We start from the raw sequence: 17,363 nt of genomic DNA, 5'->3' as shown, positions 1-17,363 counted from the left end.
GTTTGATTACTAAACCCGTTTTCGGGATGTTACAAATGCTATTAACTTCTTCTTTGTTCTGAATTTTGTAGATCCAATCATAAAATTGAAGGTATGTTGTTTTAGTTTGTTGTTTATCTACTGTGCATCTTTAATCTAAGCGATTGAACATTTATATTTGTTTTGCAAACAATATCAAGATCAGAGGTTTTGTTATCATCATCTACATTCTCTGATTTATGTAGTGTCTATGAACGTTAATCATGTCTTGGACATTTATCAAACTTACTGATTTTTGTTTATTTTGATTTTCATGTGAATCCCTAAATCTTGGATAACAATCGGACTCCGATCATTCAACAAGCAACAGAGGTTAGTTGAATGTTATAGTTGTTTTATCTTTTTTAAGTTTGTAATATTTGATTTTATCATTTATGTTCGGTATTTTTTTATCAAAAATTAATAACATATGTTCTGAATGATTTATGGTTTGTTTTTCTCATGGTGACCCCTCAATCTTTCGTGACAATCAAACTTGGACTGTTCATCGACCAAAACAGGTTAGTTCAATTTTCTTGGTGTTGTTTGTTTTTTGATATCTATAGTCTTTAGTTTTAAATTTTGTCTTTATGCTTTATTTTGAGAGTTTATGTGATTATCTTTTGAAGTTCATATGGTTTGTTTTGTCAGTTATATTTTTTTCTATTTAGTTAGTTGTTAATTCTTTAAGGATATCTTTAATTTCTTTTAAAGTTGTTTTTGTTTCTATAAACAGATTACTGTTTTTAAGGTTAATTTTTTGTATTCGGAATTATTATTCGGTTTCTGTAAATAGACATTGTTTCTATAAATAGATTACCGTTATATTTTTTAAAAACATTGCTTACTTCCTTTGCAGTTATGGATCCTAAAAACATCGCTCCTTCGTTGTTAAAGTTGATTGATGATTATGATCCTATATTTTTGGTATGTTTCTTTAGTTTTCAGTTTTTTTTTAAATTAGTAATATATGTTATGAATGATTTATTGTTTGTATTTTCCCATGGTGAATCCTCAATCTTTTTTGAAATTCGGACTCGGAATGTTCGTCTACAAAAACAGGTTAGTTAAATGTTGTTGGTATTGTTTGTTTTTTGATATGTATACTCTTTCTTATTTCTTATTAAATTTTGTGTTTAGGCATAATTTTAAAACTTTATGTCATTATCTTTTGAAGTTCATATTGTTAGTTTTGTCAGTTATGAGTTTTTCTATTTAGGTTTAAAGATACCTTTAATTTCTTTCTAAAGATGTTTTTGTTTCCATAAACACGTTACTGTTTTTAAGGTTAATTTTTCTATTCTCAATTATAACTCGGTTTCTGTAATTAGACATTGTTTCTATAAATAAGTTACCGTTATATTTTTAAAAAAAATTCCTTTATTCCTTTGAAGTTATGGATCCTAAAAACAACGCTCCAATCATTTTTAAAGTTGATTGATGACTATGATCTTATATTTTTGGTATGTTTCTTTGGTTTTCTTCTGTAATTAGACATTGTTTCTATAAATAAGTTACCGTTATATTTTTAAAAAAAAAATTCCTTTATTCCTTTGAAGTTATGGATCCTAAAAACAACGCTCCAATCGTTTTTAAAGTTGATTGATGACTATGATCCTATATTTTTGGTATGTTTCTTTGGTTTTTATTTTATCAACAGACAATAAGTTATTTAAGCTTATATGTTTTTTGTTTCGATTCATAGGAAATACCGTATGATTCTGCAAGCTTATTGTGGGGAGGAAAAGTTCCAAATGGTCAATGTCTTGAACTTATTGATGATGACTTATGCAACTGCAGAAGTCTGAATCTTCTTCGAACACAAGAGGTAAGTTTAATTTTATCGTTTTTTTTTTTTTTTTTGTGTTTTTTGATCCGGTATAATGATAGTTTTCATCGTTTATACTAATCTCTATAATTTTTAAGTTATTTTGTTTATGTTTTTTTGGCAAATCTGACTATGATATCTTTTTAAATTTGAAAATCTTTGTTTTTTTACTAATATTTTTTTTTGTTGTATTACTATGTATTAATGATTCTTTTGTTTTGGTTTTTTATTTCTGTTTTTCTTTTTTCATGATTAACTAATAAATTTTATATTGTGTTAATTTTGAATCCATTAAAGATTATGTAAATTTTTAGTGGGTGATATTTTTTACGAAATATTGATTGTGTTTCTAAAAATAAATAGGTTTTAATTTTTTTTTGTAACCGTTGCTTTTTAATTATTTATTTTAGAAGTTTCTCCCGATATTATAAGTTTGTGTCTATAAATAATTTACCATTTTAATTTTTAAAAAGCCTTCATATTTAATTTCCAGATATGGATCAGAGTAACGACTGTCCTTCATTTTTAAAGCTTATTGAGGAAGATGATCCATTATTTTTGGTATGTTTATTTGTTTTCTAATTATTGTTTTTTTGTCATTGTTTTTTTTTATTTTGTTAAATTTAATTACTATTCGTATTAGATTGTTAAACATTTTTCCCCTTATATGTAGTTAAAAGATGATTGGGATTAGAAAACTAAACCGAAAGGGAAAGCAAGTGTTCTTTATGATGAAAATCAAAGTTCAAAGGTTTGTGTTCATTTGCTAAATTATAGGAGTTTGTAATTAACTGAATTGTTTTACCTTTATTTTTTTCATTTTCAAAGGTTAATGTTCTATGTTTCTTAGGATGATCCGAAGGGGAAATCAAATATTGTCGTTGATGAAAATCTAACTTTAAAGGTTTTTGTTCACTTAGTTTAATTTTATCGTTTTTTTTTTTGTGTTTTTTGATCCGGTATAATGATAGTTTTCATCGTTTATGCTAATCTCTAAAATTTTTAAGTTATTTTGTTTTTTTTGGCAAATCTAACTATGATATTTTTTGAAATTTGTAAATCTTTGTTTTTTTACTAATAAATTTTGTATTGTATTAATATCTATTAATGATTCTTTTGTTTTGGTTTTTTATTTCTATTTTTCTTTTTTCATGATTAACTAATAAATTTTATATTGTGTTAATTTTGAATCAATTAAAGATTATGTAAATTTTTAGTGGGTGATATGTTTTTACGGAATATTGATTGTGTTTCTAAAAATAAATAGGTTTTAAATTTTTTTGAAACCGTTGTTTTTTAATTATTTGTTTTAGAAGTTTCTCCCGATATTATAAGTTTGTTTCTATAAATAGTTTACCGTTTTAATTTTTAAAAAGCCTTCATATTTAATTTCCAGATATGGATCAGAGCAACAACTGTCCTTCATTTTTCAAGCTTATTGAGGAAGATGACCAATTATTTTTGGTATGTTTATTTGTTTTCTAATTATTATTTTTTTGTCATTGTTTTTTTTCTTATTTTATTAAATTTAATTACTATTCGTATTAGATTGTTAAACATTTGTTTCCCTTATATGTAGTTCAAAGATGATTGGGATAAAAAAACTGAACCAAAAGAGAAAGCAAGTGTTCTTTGTGATGAAAATCAAAGTTCAAAGGTTTGTGTTCATTTACTAAATTATAGGAGTTTGTAATTAACTGAATTGTTTTACCTTTATTTTTTCATTTTCAAAGGTTAATGTTTTATGTTTCTTAGGATGATCCAAAGGGGAAATCAAATGTTGTTGTTAATGAAAATCTATTTTAAAGGTTTTTGTTCACTTAGTTTAATTTTATCGTTTTTTTTTTTGGTGTTTTTTGATCCAATCTAACTATGATATTTTTTGAAATTTGAAAATCTTTGTTTTTTTACTAATAAATTTTGTATTGTATTAATATGTATTGATGATTCTTTTATTTTGGTTTTTTTTCTGTTTTTCTTTTTTCATGATTAACTAATAAATTCTATATTGTCTTAATTTTGAATCCATTAAAGAGTATGTAAATTTTTAGTGTGTGACATGTTTTTACGGAATATTGATTGTGTTTCTAAAAATAAATAGGATTTAAATTTTTTGGAAACCGTTCCTTTTTAATTATTTGTTTTAGAAGTTTATCCCGATATTATAAGTTTGTTTCTATAAATAGTTTACCGTTTTAATTTTTAAAAAACCTTCATATTTAATTTCCAGATATGGATCAGAGTAACAACTGTCCTTCATTTTTAAAGCTTATTGAGGAAGATGACCCATTATTTTTGGTATGTTGTAACACCCTAGTTACTAATTAACAATTTTATATGTAAATACCAACAATTAGATGTGTAGTTAAGCCTACACATACTATAAAAATACGAATTTAATAAAACTTTTACAATTCATAAGTTATTCTACATAACGTGGTTGAATTCGTTGTTTAAAATTTGCAATGTGTCAAAGTGCGGAAGCATGTATCTATATCGTGTTCGGTCCTTCGTTGAGCTTGATCGTCTTCCGGCATCCAAAGTGTACCTACATTTCATAAACACGAAATGCTTTAGTCTTACGGGCTTTAAAACGTGTCCAAACGAGTCCGGGAAACCATAGATTCCAAAAACAAAAATTTGAAAATGACCTCCATCGTAACTTACGGTGGCACCGTAAGTTACGGTGGCCTTTGTAATAAAATTTTCCTACCGTACAACAGTAGGCAACCACCGTAAATAATTCAGCTCCACCGTAACTTACGGTGGCACCGTAAGTTACGGTGGCCCCTGCATTCAGCCTTTCCATTTTGCCGTAATTGACACGAAATCTTTCGTATCTTTAAATTCGCTTGTCTGTTTGACCTACTGTTTCTTCCTACATGTTTGTAATTTGATTCTCCATCATATGGAGTTAAAGTCTGTCATCCGGCTTAATAAATTTTGAGACTTTTATGCATTCGGCTTATTACCTTTTTACAAGATTTTGACCTGTTTACGCTTAAATGCATATTTTGACCCGTTAAGGGTATTTAAGCCTTCCAGTCTAGAACTTGTGCCTTTCTTTTGTCGCTACAAAAGTTCCATATCTAATTAATTACAAATATTCCACCACAACTATTTTGTGGCGGATTTATCATAATGAACCCCTTTTTCCCAATTTTACCCATCGGTTGGTCATTTTACGAAAATGACCATTTTTGAGCATTTGACCCGCGAATGTGCATTCCTATGACCTTTGTTCATGTCTAATGATTCCATAACCTTTATGCAAGTTCTTAAACGACCTCTATGAGTCGTTTGCCCAATATACCCTTCAAGGGTGTTTTGTCAACTTTAGTCCCTCACTTAACGACAAAGGACTTTCACTAAATATTTTGACCAAAATTGTATGTTTAACCAAAAAGTTTAATTATACGTACCTGGCTCGGGTCAAAGTATTGACCCGTTTACTTAACTTTTGCTTTAAATCTTTATAGTTAAAGCGACGCAAACTTATGTTATTTCCTGTGATTACAAAACTCAACAAGCAATTATCAAATGTTATTGTCAAATGGTGTTACCCACACCAATTGACCTATTTAGTCAAATTGACCATTTGTCTGTATGAGATGGTATTTAAGTACCATTTCATCCCCTTTAAACCTATCCCGGTTTTTCCTTGTACTCGTTTTTCTTAAAACCGTTTTTATTTGTTCGTCATTACATGACTAATTTACCATTTTACCCCTTTTCCCATAACTCATGATTTCTTACCAATTTACCTTGTTCCAACTCTTATTGAATCGTGTCGGAACATTCTATACCAACCATTTAGTAGCATTCATAAACAATATTTGCAATTATGTAATTTGTACATAATGTAAAGAGGCGTAAGCTTTACTTACCTCGCATCCGAATACGCTTTCTTCTTTCCTTCTTGATTCGTTTGACCCGTTCACTCATCAAGCTTCCACCTAGCTCGTTAGGCGTCAAACTATCATCATAATTCATAAGATGGTTAGATTAGTCATTATCAATTATGACTACTCCATCTAACGGGTCTTAGGCCGACTTTATCGCTCGATTAAGTCATTGGTTAGTTTGACTTCCTAGTAGTCAATTGATCTATCATCATACTCAAATGCACACTTCACATGGAATTTCAACATTTAAGCTTCGTTTAGGCATTTTAACAAACACCTAATGGACATAATTTTACATATTTACTAACTAGTTCATAACTAGTTATTTTTATTTTTATTTTTTTTACCAAGACTTACATCACAAATCAAACCTCAATGTCTAGTGTTCATGAACTACACATCATATTTTCAGAATTCAGTTTCTATGCATCAATTTACACTAGATTAGCATTCTACATCCTAGTGTTCATCATTTTCTCACAAACCCATGAATCACCTTCAATGTGTTCATGAAATTTTCAGAATTTAGCCATGATTTCACATGTTATTGTCTAGGTTTTACTCCTGGATACTATATCAACCCAAATAGCAAACATGCAACATAAATTTTCAGATTTCCCAATTTCATGAGAATTTCAAGTTGAAAGTTTTCATCAAATTTTACATACCTTGCAATCCTCTTGTGATGAGGATCAGTAATCTATGCTCAAATTTCGATTTCAACTTGAATTGAGCCTTCAATTTGAGAGTTTAGTGAGTTGTTAGGGTTTTGAGGGTGGAGGTCGCCCTCCTCTTCCTGTTGATCGAACCAGACACCTAAATGGTGTTTTGGTTTTATTTTTTTTTTTAAACTAATAATAATAGTTTCAAGTTTAACAACATTAATCCCTCCCCTTTTGTTTAACATTTAAATAAGGTTATTCTAACCTTATTTGAAGTTATTTCTAGACATTTAGTTAACTAGGTTATAATTTTTCCTAGTTAATTAGTTCTTGTTCAAAAACCTGTTTTATTTTAGGTCCCGTTAAATCTCGGGCCTTTTTATATACTTTGCTTTCTCAAAGTATTTCCCATCCTTTTAATAAATATTAGATTTATTTATTTAAATCCTAATATTCATCGGGTTAATTTTACCACTAACGGTATTTTACCCGTTTTTACTATTAACGAGGTTTGATTACCAAACCCGTTTTCGGGGTGTTACAAGTCTACCCCCCTTAAAGAGGTTTCGTCCTCGAAACCTTTTCTTACATAATTCATTGGGTTTTAACTCAATGTATTTGAGCCGAGAATTCTTTTAAACATTACTTATACTTTTATCCAATTGTTAGTATTACTAGAAAAATACAGTAACATCTTCTTGGTTATTATTCGTCTACATAAATCATACGACATAGTGCAACTTGAAATATTGTAATCTAGTTATTTCCACTATTTTAGTTAATTCAGCGATATCCATTGCTTTCATATACCATCGAATTCCTTATGAATCCGTTACTTTGGCCCGTCTAAAGGTTCTTAATGAAATCTGTCACTTTTCGCAACGATTTCTTTTGTTTTCACTTGTATCTATTCGGTTCAGTTATACCGAGTCCACCGCTTACAGGTAAACCAAATTTATTTAAATGACCTTAACCGGTCTCACTAATTAGACTTATTAGTCCAGTTACTTTTTACAGCTTGCTTGGTTATAATGTGATTCTACTTCACATTGCAGTTCTTGACCGTGATTGCGTCACATCATGTTTAATTTATATCAAAATTTCATTTTCGAAAATATCACTTTTCGAATATAACATCTTGCGCCTATCAGTGTCAAGACTTGAACCTTTCATGCTTAATATTCAATTTCCTATCAGGATACATATTTGTAAAAACGTTATTTCTTGCTAAAACCAAAGTTTTAGTTTAGGATCTTCTCTTTATCTTTTGTCAATTATCCGTACCAGGACATTGACAGTCTGTAATTTATTCTTTTACAATCTTAGTTTTATGTGGGAATTCTCTACTGGTTCCCTCACTCATCTACGTAACCCGTAGATTCTATTACTTAGCCTCGTAGGCTATTTCTTTAGGCTTTCACCTCTTTAGGGCGTTTCCTTTATGATTCTTTTCCTTTCTATTCATGACCCATGGGTCAGTTTAGTCCCGTAGACCATTGCACTGTTTATAACCCGAAGGTTATAATGATCCCGTAGATCGTCTTTTTTTTATTATTGAAAATCATTTGTTTTTGCATCAAAATTTCGTTCATTCCGACTGTGATTCGTGTCCACAATCATTTCATATTTAATTCCGACCCATTACATGGGTTCATTAATATCTCGCGCTTTCCTTTATTCGGTTTGCGCTCATGTTCGTATTCAATCTCGTCCCATTACCGGGTTCTTTATCTTTTCCAATGTTTCGTTTTATCTGACCCGTTTAACTTGTTCGTGTGAAAATTCGTCACTTATGAATGTCAAACTTCAATATTTGTTCGACCCGTTCAACTTTAAAATAGTTGAACATGATTTATCAAAACTTCTATTTACTTTATCTTGTCATCTTTTAGTAATGACTCAAAATCCAAGTCTTTTTAATTTTCCATCCGAGTTCCCGTTTCTCGGTCTACGCATGTGTTTAAATCCTTACCCACCAACCGGGTGTTTTACCGAAGTCGTTATTATTGCAACCCTTACGGTATGCATTATGACTTTGTTTCGCTTTTATATTCCTACTTTGTTCTCAAGTTTGGCGTTTTACAAAAACGACTCGTTTAGAGACATTCGCATTTTCCGGGTTCGAGTGTAAGTACACTCCCTTCCAATGCATATCTTGTTTATTCTACATGTTTATATTCTTCGGGTTCGAGTGTAAGTACACCCCCTCTCAATACATGTCTACTTCATTTTACATATTGTATTTTCCGGGTTCGAGTGTAAGTACACCCCCTCCCAATGCGTACCTTAATTATTTTACATATTTCTTTGTCCCTTCACTCGGGCTCATCATCCTAATGTAATACGCTTCCGTCACCCGGCTGTGCGTTTACATTATTACTAGATATTTTGCTCATTCGATTCATTTGGGTACTTTTTAAGCTAGTCCCATTCACCCCGCCCTTACTACATCGGATGTAAATGTGTCCGCTATAAGAAACTCGTGGTATCATATGCCACTACTTACTTGGCCAGAGTAAGCGATCTAACACACGACATACACGACCTTTTTATAGTTTTCACATCACGCCCTATGTAAGTAACGCCTCTATTCAGTTTTCTTGGAAATTATATCCTGGATATGTATTTCTATTCAAGTTTTCCAAGTTTCTAATTTACCTATGCAACGATCATTCTCTACATGTTTGTTGCATATTACTAATTGTGCGATTATATTTAAAAACACGCACCTGGTAATGCTTGCCCCGACGGACGTTTCTTGCCATTAACCTTGTTCGCGGTCGTTACGCGACTTAGTCCCTAGTGAGCATGCTCCTATTGTCATACTTCGGACCGTTCCTCTGTCATATCCTTAATTTGTTCAACTCTTGTCATCTTTAAATGCGAGTGTCCTTCAATCAAGACATTCACAAAAGTTAGTAATGTCAACTTCAATAATCACCTGTATTATAATACAAGGCTTTTTCTACTATACACGTCAACGCGCGTATTTTTGTCAACTATATCAATCATTTAGTTGGGATAATGTGTATTACACGGTAACCCTATGTGTTATTTACAATACTTCAATACACTAGACCATTAGCATACATGCACTTACTGGATTTGCGATCAAGCCTCGAACCGAACACTATTCTTTATCAAGAGCGTAAGGTTTAAGTCCAAGCATGGTTTTCCCCCACCATACTCATCTCTTAAACCAGGGCTCTGATACCAACTTGTAACACCCTAGTTACTAATTAACTATTTTATATGTAAACACCAACACTTAGATGTGTAGTTAAGCCTACACATACTATAAAAATACGAATTTATTAAAACTTTTACAATTCATAAGTTATTCTACATAACGTGGTTGAATTCGTTGTTTAAAATTTGCAATGTGTCAAAGTGCAGAAGCATGTATCTATATCGTGTTCGGTCCTTCGTTGAGCTTGATCGTCTTCCGGCATCCAAAGGGTACCTACATTTCATAAACACGAAATGCTTTAGTCTTACGGGCTTTAAAACGTGTCCAAACGAGTCCGGGAAACCATAGATTCCAAAAACAAAAATTTGAAAATGACCTCCACCGTAACTTACGGTGGCACCGTAAGTTACGGTGGCCTCTGTAATAAAATTTTCCTACCGTACAACAGTAGGCAACCACCGTAAATAAGTCAGCTCCACCGTAACTTACGGTGGCACCGTAAGTTACGGTGGCCCCTGCATTCAGCCTTTCCATTTTGCCGTAATTGACACGAAATCTTTCGTAGCTTTAAATTCGCTTGTCCGTTTGACCTACTGTTTCTTCCTACATGTTTGTAATTTGATTCTCCATCATATGGAGTTAAAGTCTGTCATCCGGCTTAATAAATTTTGAGACTTTTATGCATTCGGCTTATTAACTTTTTACAAGATTTTGACCCGTTTACGCTTAAATGCATATTTTGACCCGTTAAGGGTATTTAAGCCTTTCAGTCTAGAACTTGTGCCTTTCTTTTGTCGCTACAAAAGTTCCATATCTAATTAATTACAAATAGTCCACCACAACTATTTTGTGGTGGATTTATCATAATGAACCCCTTTTTCCCAATTTTACCCATCGGTTGGTCATTTTACGAAAATGACCATTTTTGAGCATTTGACCCGCGAATGTGCATTCCTATGACCTTTGTTCATGTCTAATGATTCCATAACCTTTATGCAAGTTCTTAAACGACCTCTATGAGTCGTTTGCCAAATATACCCTTCAAGGGTGTTTTGTCAACTTTAGTCCCTCACTTAACGACGAAGGACTTTCACTAAATATTTTGACCAAAATTGTATGTTTAACCAAAAAGTTTAGTTATACGTACATGGCTCGGGTCAAAGTATTGACCCGTTTACTTAACTTTTGCTTTAAATCTTTATAGTTAAAGCGATGCAAACTTATGTTATTTCCTGTGATTACAAAACTCAACAAGCAATTATCAAATGTTATTGTCAAATGGTGTTACCCACACCAATTGACCTATTTAGTCAAATTGACCATTTGTCCGTATGAGATGGTATTTAAGTACCATTTCATCCCCTTTAAACCTATCCCGGTTTTTCCTTGTACTCGTTTTACTTAAAACCGTTTTTATTTGTTCGTCATTACATGACTAATTTACCATTTTACCCCTTTTCCCATAACTCATGATTTCTTACCAATTTCCCTTGTTCTGACTCTTATTGAATCGTGTCGGAACATTCTATACCAACCATTTAGTAGCATTCATAAACAATATTTGCAATTATGTAATTTGTACATAATGTAAAGAGGCGTAAGCTTTACTTACCTCGCATCTGAATACGCTTTCTTCTTTCCTTCTTGATTCGTTTGACCCGTTCACTCATCAAGCTTCCACCTAGCTCGTTAGGCGTCAAACTATCATCATAATTCATAAGATGGTTAGATTAGTCATTATCAATTATGACTACTCCATCTAACGGGTCTTAGGCCGACTTTATCGCTCGATTAAGTCATTGGTTAGTTTGACTTCCTAGTAGTCAATTGATCTATCATCATACTCAAATGCACACTTCACATGGAATTTCAACATTTTAGCTTCGTTTAGGCATTTTAACAAACACCTAATGGGCATAATTTTACATATTTACTAACTAGTTCATAACTAGTTATTTTTATTTTTATTTTTTTTTTACCAAGACTTACATCACAAATCAAACCTCTATGTCTAGTGTTCATGAACTACACATCATATTTTCAGAATTCAGTTTCTATGCATCAATTTACACTAGATTAGCATTCTACATCCTAGTGTTCATCATTTTCTCACAAACCCATGAATCACCTTCAATGTGTTCATGAAATTTTCAGAATTTAGCCATGATTTCACATGTTATTGTCTAGGTTTTACTCCTGGACACTATATCAACCCAAATAGCAAACATGCAACATAAATTTTCAGATTTCCCAATTTCATGAGAATTTCAAGTTGAAAGTTTTCATCAAATTTTACATACCTTGCAATCCTCTTGTGATGAGGATCAGTAATCTATGCTCAAATTTCGATTTCAACTTGAATTGAGCCTTCAATTTGAGAGTTTAGTGAGTTGTTAGGGTTTTGAGGGTGGAGGTCGCCCTCCTCTTCCTGTTGATCGAACCAGACACCTAAATGGTGTTTTGGTTTTATTTTTTTTTTAAACTAATAATAATAGTTTCAAGTTTAACAACATTAATCCCTCCCCTTTTGTTTAACATTTAAATAAGGTTATTCTAACCTTATTTGAAGTTATTTCTAGACATGTAGTTAACTAGGTTATAATTTTTCCTAGTTAATTAGTTCTTGTTCAAAAACCTGTTTTATTTTAGGTCCCGTTAAATCTCGGGCCTTTTTATATACTTTGCTTTCTCAAAGTATTTCCCATCCTTTTAATAAATATTAGATTTATTTATTTAAATCTTAATATTCATTGGGTTAATTTTACCACTAACGGTATTTTACCTGTTTTTTACTATTAACGAGGTTTGATTACCAAACCCGTTTTCGGGGTGTTACATATGTTTATTTGTTTTCTAATTATTATTTTTTTTGTCATTGTTTTTTTTTTCTTATTTTATTAAATTTAATTACTATTCATATTAGATTGTTAAACATTTTTTTCCCTTATATGTAGTTCAAAGATGATTGTGATAAAAAAAACTGAACCGAATGGGAAAACAAGTGTTCTTTGTGATGAAAATATAAGTTCAAAGGCTTGTGTTCATTTACTAAATTATAGGAGTTTATTGTCACACCCCAACCGATGGCGGAATCATCGGGGCATGGCACTGAGCGAAACAGATTGTCCAGAAGTTTCCACAACAACTTTTAATACTATTTAGTTAAATGATACGTCCCATACCGTATCCCAAAAAATACAATATATTATTACAGATAACAACTAGGCAAGTAATAATGTTCCGACAACTCAGATTTAATTAAAACGAACAAATATTGTGCAAATGCTCCTAAAGACCCAGTCGGACAAGATCTACAGACAACTATGCTTTAGACGCTTGTTCCTGACAGACAACTATTTGTTGGGGGCCTCTAAAGCTTTATTCTAGCCTCGCTTTCCTAGCAAGCAAACATCGTAAACACCTGTCACATACGTTAAAATAAAGTCAATACATAAAATGTAAAGGTGAGCATACAAGTTTGATAATAGCATATAGAGTTCGAATAGTTTACGCATAACTAGCACGTACACAGAGGAAAACGAAGCATGTTAATTATCGACATGGATCTATCGATACCAATGACTGCGGGTTGACTGTCCGAGACAGTTCGCAATACATGATTACCACCGTAATCCATGCAAGTAATTGTCCTTAACAACCCCCATGTGAACGGGTGCTGAGTCCAAACTATAGTACTATGTCGTTAAGGCAGGTAGACAACATTCCACGTGTAAACATAACAACAAGCATTCATTTAGTCACGTAATACATGCGAATCGGTTAGCGTTCAAATAGTTTGAGTAGTGTGATCGATTGTGTTTTTATATAAGTAACGTATATAACACCCAAAAGTGCTAAAAGCAAAAGGGTTCGAGTATACTCACAGCGATTGATTTGATGGATTGAAGGGAGCGCTTGAGAGTAGGGTTAGCCTGAACAGTTCGATAGCATAACAATGAATACACGTAAAATGGAAACAAGTGTAAGTGGGTCGAACATCCTGGTCGATCGAACAGCAGGTTCGATCGAACGGGTTGTTCGTTCGGTTGGATGGTCCGTTCGGACAGTCTATTCGATCGGCCGGTAGGCTCGATCGGCTGGACTATTCGAGTGGATTGTTTCTTCCTTTGATTAGGATGTGTTTGTGTATGATGGTTTGACCTTTTGAAGTTTTCGTTGTAGTATTTGAGAACACTGAAGTGTCCTTACCTTTCAGGTCGATGGATCGAACGGTCTGTTCGATCGGCCGGCTTAACCGATCGGTTAGGAACTTCAAAAGTGAGTCCTCAGCTGGAGGTCACCAGTTCGATCGAAAAAAATGTTCGATCGGGTGGCATTCCGTACTACTACGAGTTGTAAATCGATCAAGGTTTGAAGCATAGTATCTCATGATCCGATGAGTAATGTTTACCAAACGGCTCGTTCGATCGAACATCACCTCGTTCAATACTATACTTCCTGAATTTGTCAAGTGTGGGGCCATATGCTAGCCGATTGGCAAGCCTGGTCGATCGGCTGATATGTCCGATCGGTTGGACTGTCCGTTCGGACAGCCTAACCGTTCGGTCAGCATCCTGACCTGGTCGGCATGCTCGTCAAACACTTGGCTGTTTTGGTTATTTGACGTTATTTTGAGGTAGTTTGACAACGAGCTAAACCATGGAACTTTCATTCTTACTTGTTTCTCCTGCTCGGACAGGAATCACCCAAGTCCGGCCGGTAAACTGTTCGGAACGGTAGTTTGATGTTTAACCCGAAGTCGGTGAACCTCGTAGATAGAACCCGAATCATGAACCACTCATCCACTAGAATGATTGGTGAGTTAATTCAAGCTTCGTTTCTACCGGTTTGACGGCATTGAGTGTAAAAGAGTTGAGAGAAAGTTGGTGTAACACCCAAAAAAAAAACGAGTTTGGTAATCAAGCCACGTTAATAGTGACGACGGGTAAAATACCGTTAGTGGTAAAAATAAACCCGGTAAATATTAGGTTTTTAAATAAATTATCCTAATATTAAATAAAAGTTATACAAAGGCTTATGGATAAATAAAGTGTTTAAAAGGCCCGAGATGACGGGACCTAAAATAAACTTAATCATAAATATTCCCGAACCCGCTAAGCTAACTAGGAATGTTTGACCCGGTTAATAAGAGGGAATATGAATTGTAAATAAGTAGGTTATAACCTACTTAATAATTAACGAAACAAGAGGGACCAAAGTTAGATATTTGGAAAAGTTTAGTTAATTAAAACAAAAAATAAAACACAATACACACACTAAGAGTGTGTGTGTGTGTGTGCGTACGACCAGGGGAAGCTCCCATGGAGCCAAACCCTAACCTTCAACAAATCTACCAAATTGAAGGTCAATCCAAGACCCAAATCGATGCATGAACGCGTAGAAACGATCACCAAGTCATGGGGATCACAAGGTACGTCATAAAACCTAGATTGGTTGAAGTTGAAATTCGAGACAAGTAGGTTACTTGCAAATAAATTAATGGATTATGATCCAATGATGAAATTAGGAATGATTTTATGTCAAGGAGTAAACCCTAGACATTTACTTGTTGAATTGAGGTTCACAATTGTGAATTTCATGATATTCCATATATGTGTTAAATGGGTTTTGTAGAAGTAAGATGAACCCTAGAATTATGACTATTAAAATGGTGTTAATTGATTTCCATGAGATGAATCTGAGAATGGTATGCATGCTAGACATAATAGAATTGAAATTATGTTTATGTTTATGTTTATGTTTATGTTTAGTAGAAATAACTAGTTATGAACTAGTTGTAAAATGTGTAAAAACAATGTATGCTAATTAGGTGTTTGTTAAAATGCCTAAATGAAAACTACAGTGTTGAAATTAGAGTGAAAATGTGCAATGAATAAGTTGATAAGTCGATTGACTTTAAAAAGTCAAATCGACCAAGTGTATGATCGGATGGTAAATTCGATATAAGAAGAGTAGGATGGAATAGTCGTAAATGATTATGACTAACCTAACCATCTTACAATTAAAATGATAGTTTGACGCTTGGCAAGCTAGGTGAAGGCTTGGGTAAGGAAGCGGGTCAAACAAAGCAAGAATGACGGAAAAGCATAATTCGGATGCAAGGTAAGTACAGCTTACACTAGTCTTATATTTCAGAATATTCTCTTATCGTATTAGTTACGAATAAGATAAATACAAAATCGAGGTATGATGTTCCGGCGTGTAGACGTACGGAACAAGATAGTTGAGCATAATAAGAAACAATGTTGATGGTTTAAAAGGAGTTAAATCGGTAATTCGATCTTTTTATGACAAATGGAAAAAAATGAACTTTTGGAATGGTTACCTTATAGGGTAAACCAAGACAAACAATAAGGGTAAAACGGTAAATTGGTCATGCGTTGACCATAACTATTGGTTTTGAAAGACACGGTAGGACGTAAGCCATGATAGACTAAAAATCGTTAAGAAACAATTAATAAGTGAAATGACTGCACGGTGTAAACCAGAGCGAGTCATGTAGATGAGGTGGTAATAAATATCATCTCGCCAACAAAATCGGTCACTTAGACCAAATGGGTCAAAAGGTGAAGGTATCACCTTTTGACAATAACGACTAATGATTATTGTCGAGTTATATTATTTCAGGAGTAAATGTCAAATGGATATTCGCAACGCTAAGAATTTGCAATTATAAAAGCAAGGTATTAAAAAATGGGTCAATATATTGGTCCGCGCCAGGTACGTGAAATAGTGTAACACTCATTTAGAACATGTGGTTCAAGGAGTGTTAAAAGTAGTCAACATAGGCATTTGGTTACTTGATAAGTAAACCGCATGTTTTGTTATAATGAACATTGCGTTTGGAAAGCTTAATGACTTTTCAAACAATATCATAAGTTAAAAGAGGGTTTATGGGTCAAATATACTTTCAAAAGTCCTTCATCGTAAATGATTGGCTAAATGGACTAAAACGCCCTTATAAGCTAATTTCGACAAACGACCTTTAAAGGTAGTTTTGAAACGAGTTTTATGATCAAATAAATAATTGGAATAAGTGTAAGAAGCGAAAGATGTAAATCTTCGGTCAAATGACTCTATATGAATCTTTGTCGTAAATTAGCAATCCGACGAGAAAAACTCGGATTATATAGATCACCTCATTAAGTCCACCACAAATATAGTTGTGGTGGAAGATTACTTGATAAGAAATGTTGTATAATAACGCTAGAAACGAATGAAAGCGTTTCATGCTCAAAATATGTTTAAATACCCTTAACGGGTCAAAATACGCAAATGAGCATAAACGGGTTTATGATACGTAAGAGACCCGTGACTTAAACCTAATATGATAGGAATTATTGAAGTTATGAATATCATGAGAATAAGGATCAAATAAACATGTTTGTTTGATAAAATCGCAAACGGGTCAAAATTTGGTAAAAATGGTAATAAGCCGAAGACTTAAAAGTCTTAAATTTTGTTAATCCGGATGTTGGATTTTGACTCCATATAATGAAGGGTCAAATTACAATCATGTAGGAAGAAACGGTGGGTCAAACGGATAAGCGGATTGAAAGATACGAAAGTTTTCGTGTCAATAAACGGCAAAATGGAAAGCTGGAATGCAGAGGCCACCGTAACTTACGGTGCCACCGTAAGTTACGGTGGAGCTGAAAAGTTTTACGGCAGCCCCCTACTGGTTTACGGTAGGGGCATGTCAAACCAGGGGCCACCGTAACTTACGGTGCCACCGTAAG

General features: G+C 33.1%; 1 long non-coding RNA gene across 1 annotated transcript; it reads right to left on the bottom strand.

Moving 5' to 3' along the window:
• Positions 1-4,199: 4,199 nt before the first annotated feature.
• On the bottom strand, positions 4,200-11,299 carry LOC118492495. Its single transcript, XR_004894018.1, has 2 exons — positions 11,216-11,299; positions 4,200-4,394 (listed from the first exon to the last, which is right to left on the bottom strand). It is a non-coding gene; the product is annotated as an uncharacterized LOC118492495 (long non-coding RNA).
• Between the last annotated feature and the right edge of the window lie 6,064 nt (positions 11,300-17,363).

Source organism: Helianthus annuus, chromosome 5 (genome assembly GCF_002127325.2).
Source record: "Helianthus annuus cultivar XRQ/B chromosome 5, HanXRQr2.0-SUNRISE, whole genome shotgun sequence".
NCBI classification, from domain to species: Eukaryota; Viridiplantae; Streptophyta; class Magnoliopsida; order Asterales; family Asteraceae; genus Helianthus; species Helianthus annuus.
Note: the sequence above shows the minus strand (reverse complement) of the source record. Positions and strands in the feature narration are given on the sequence as shown.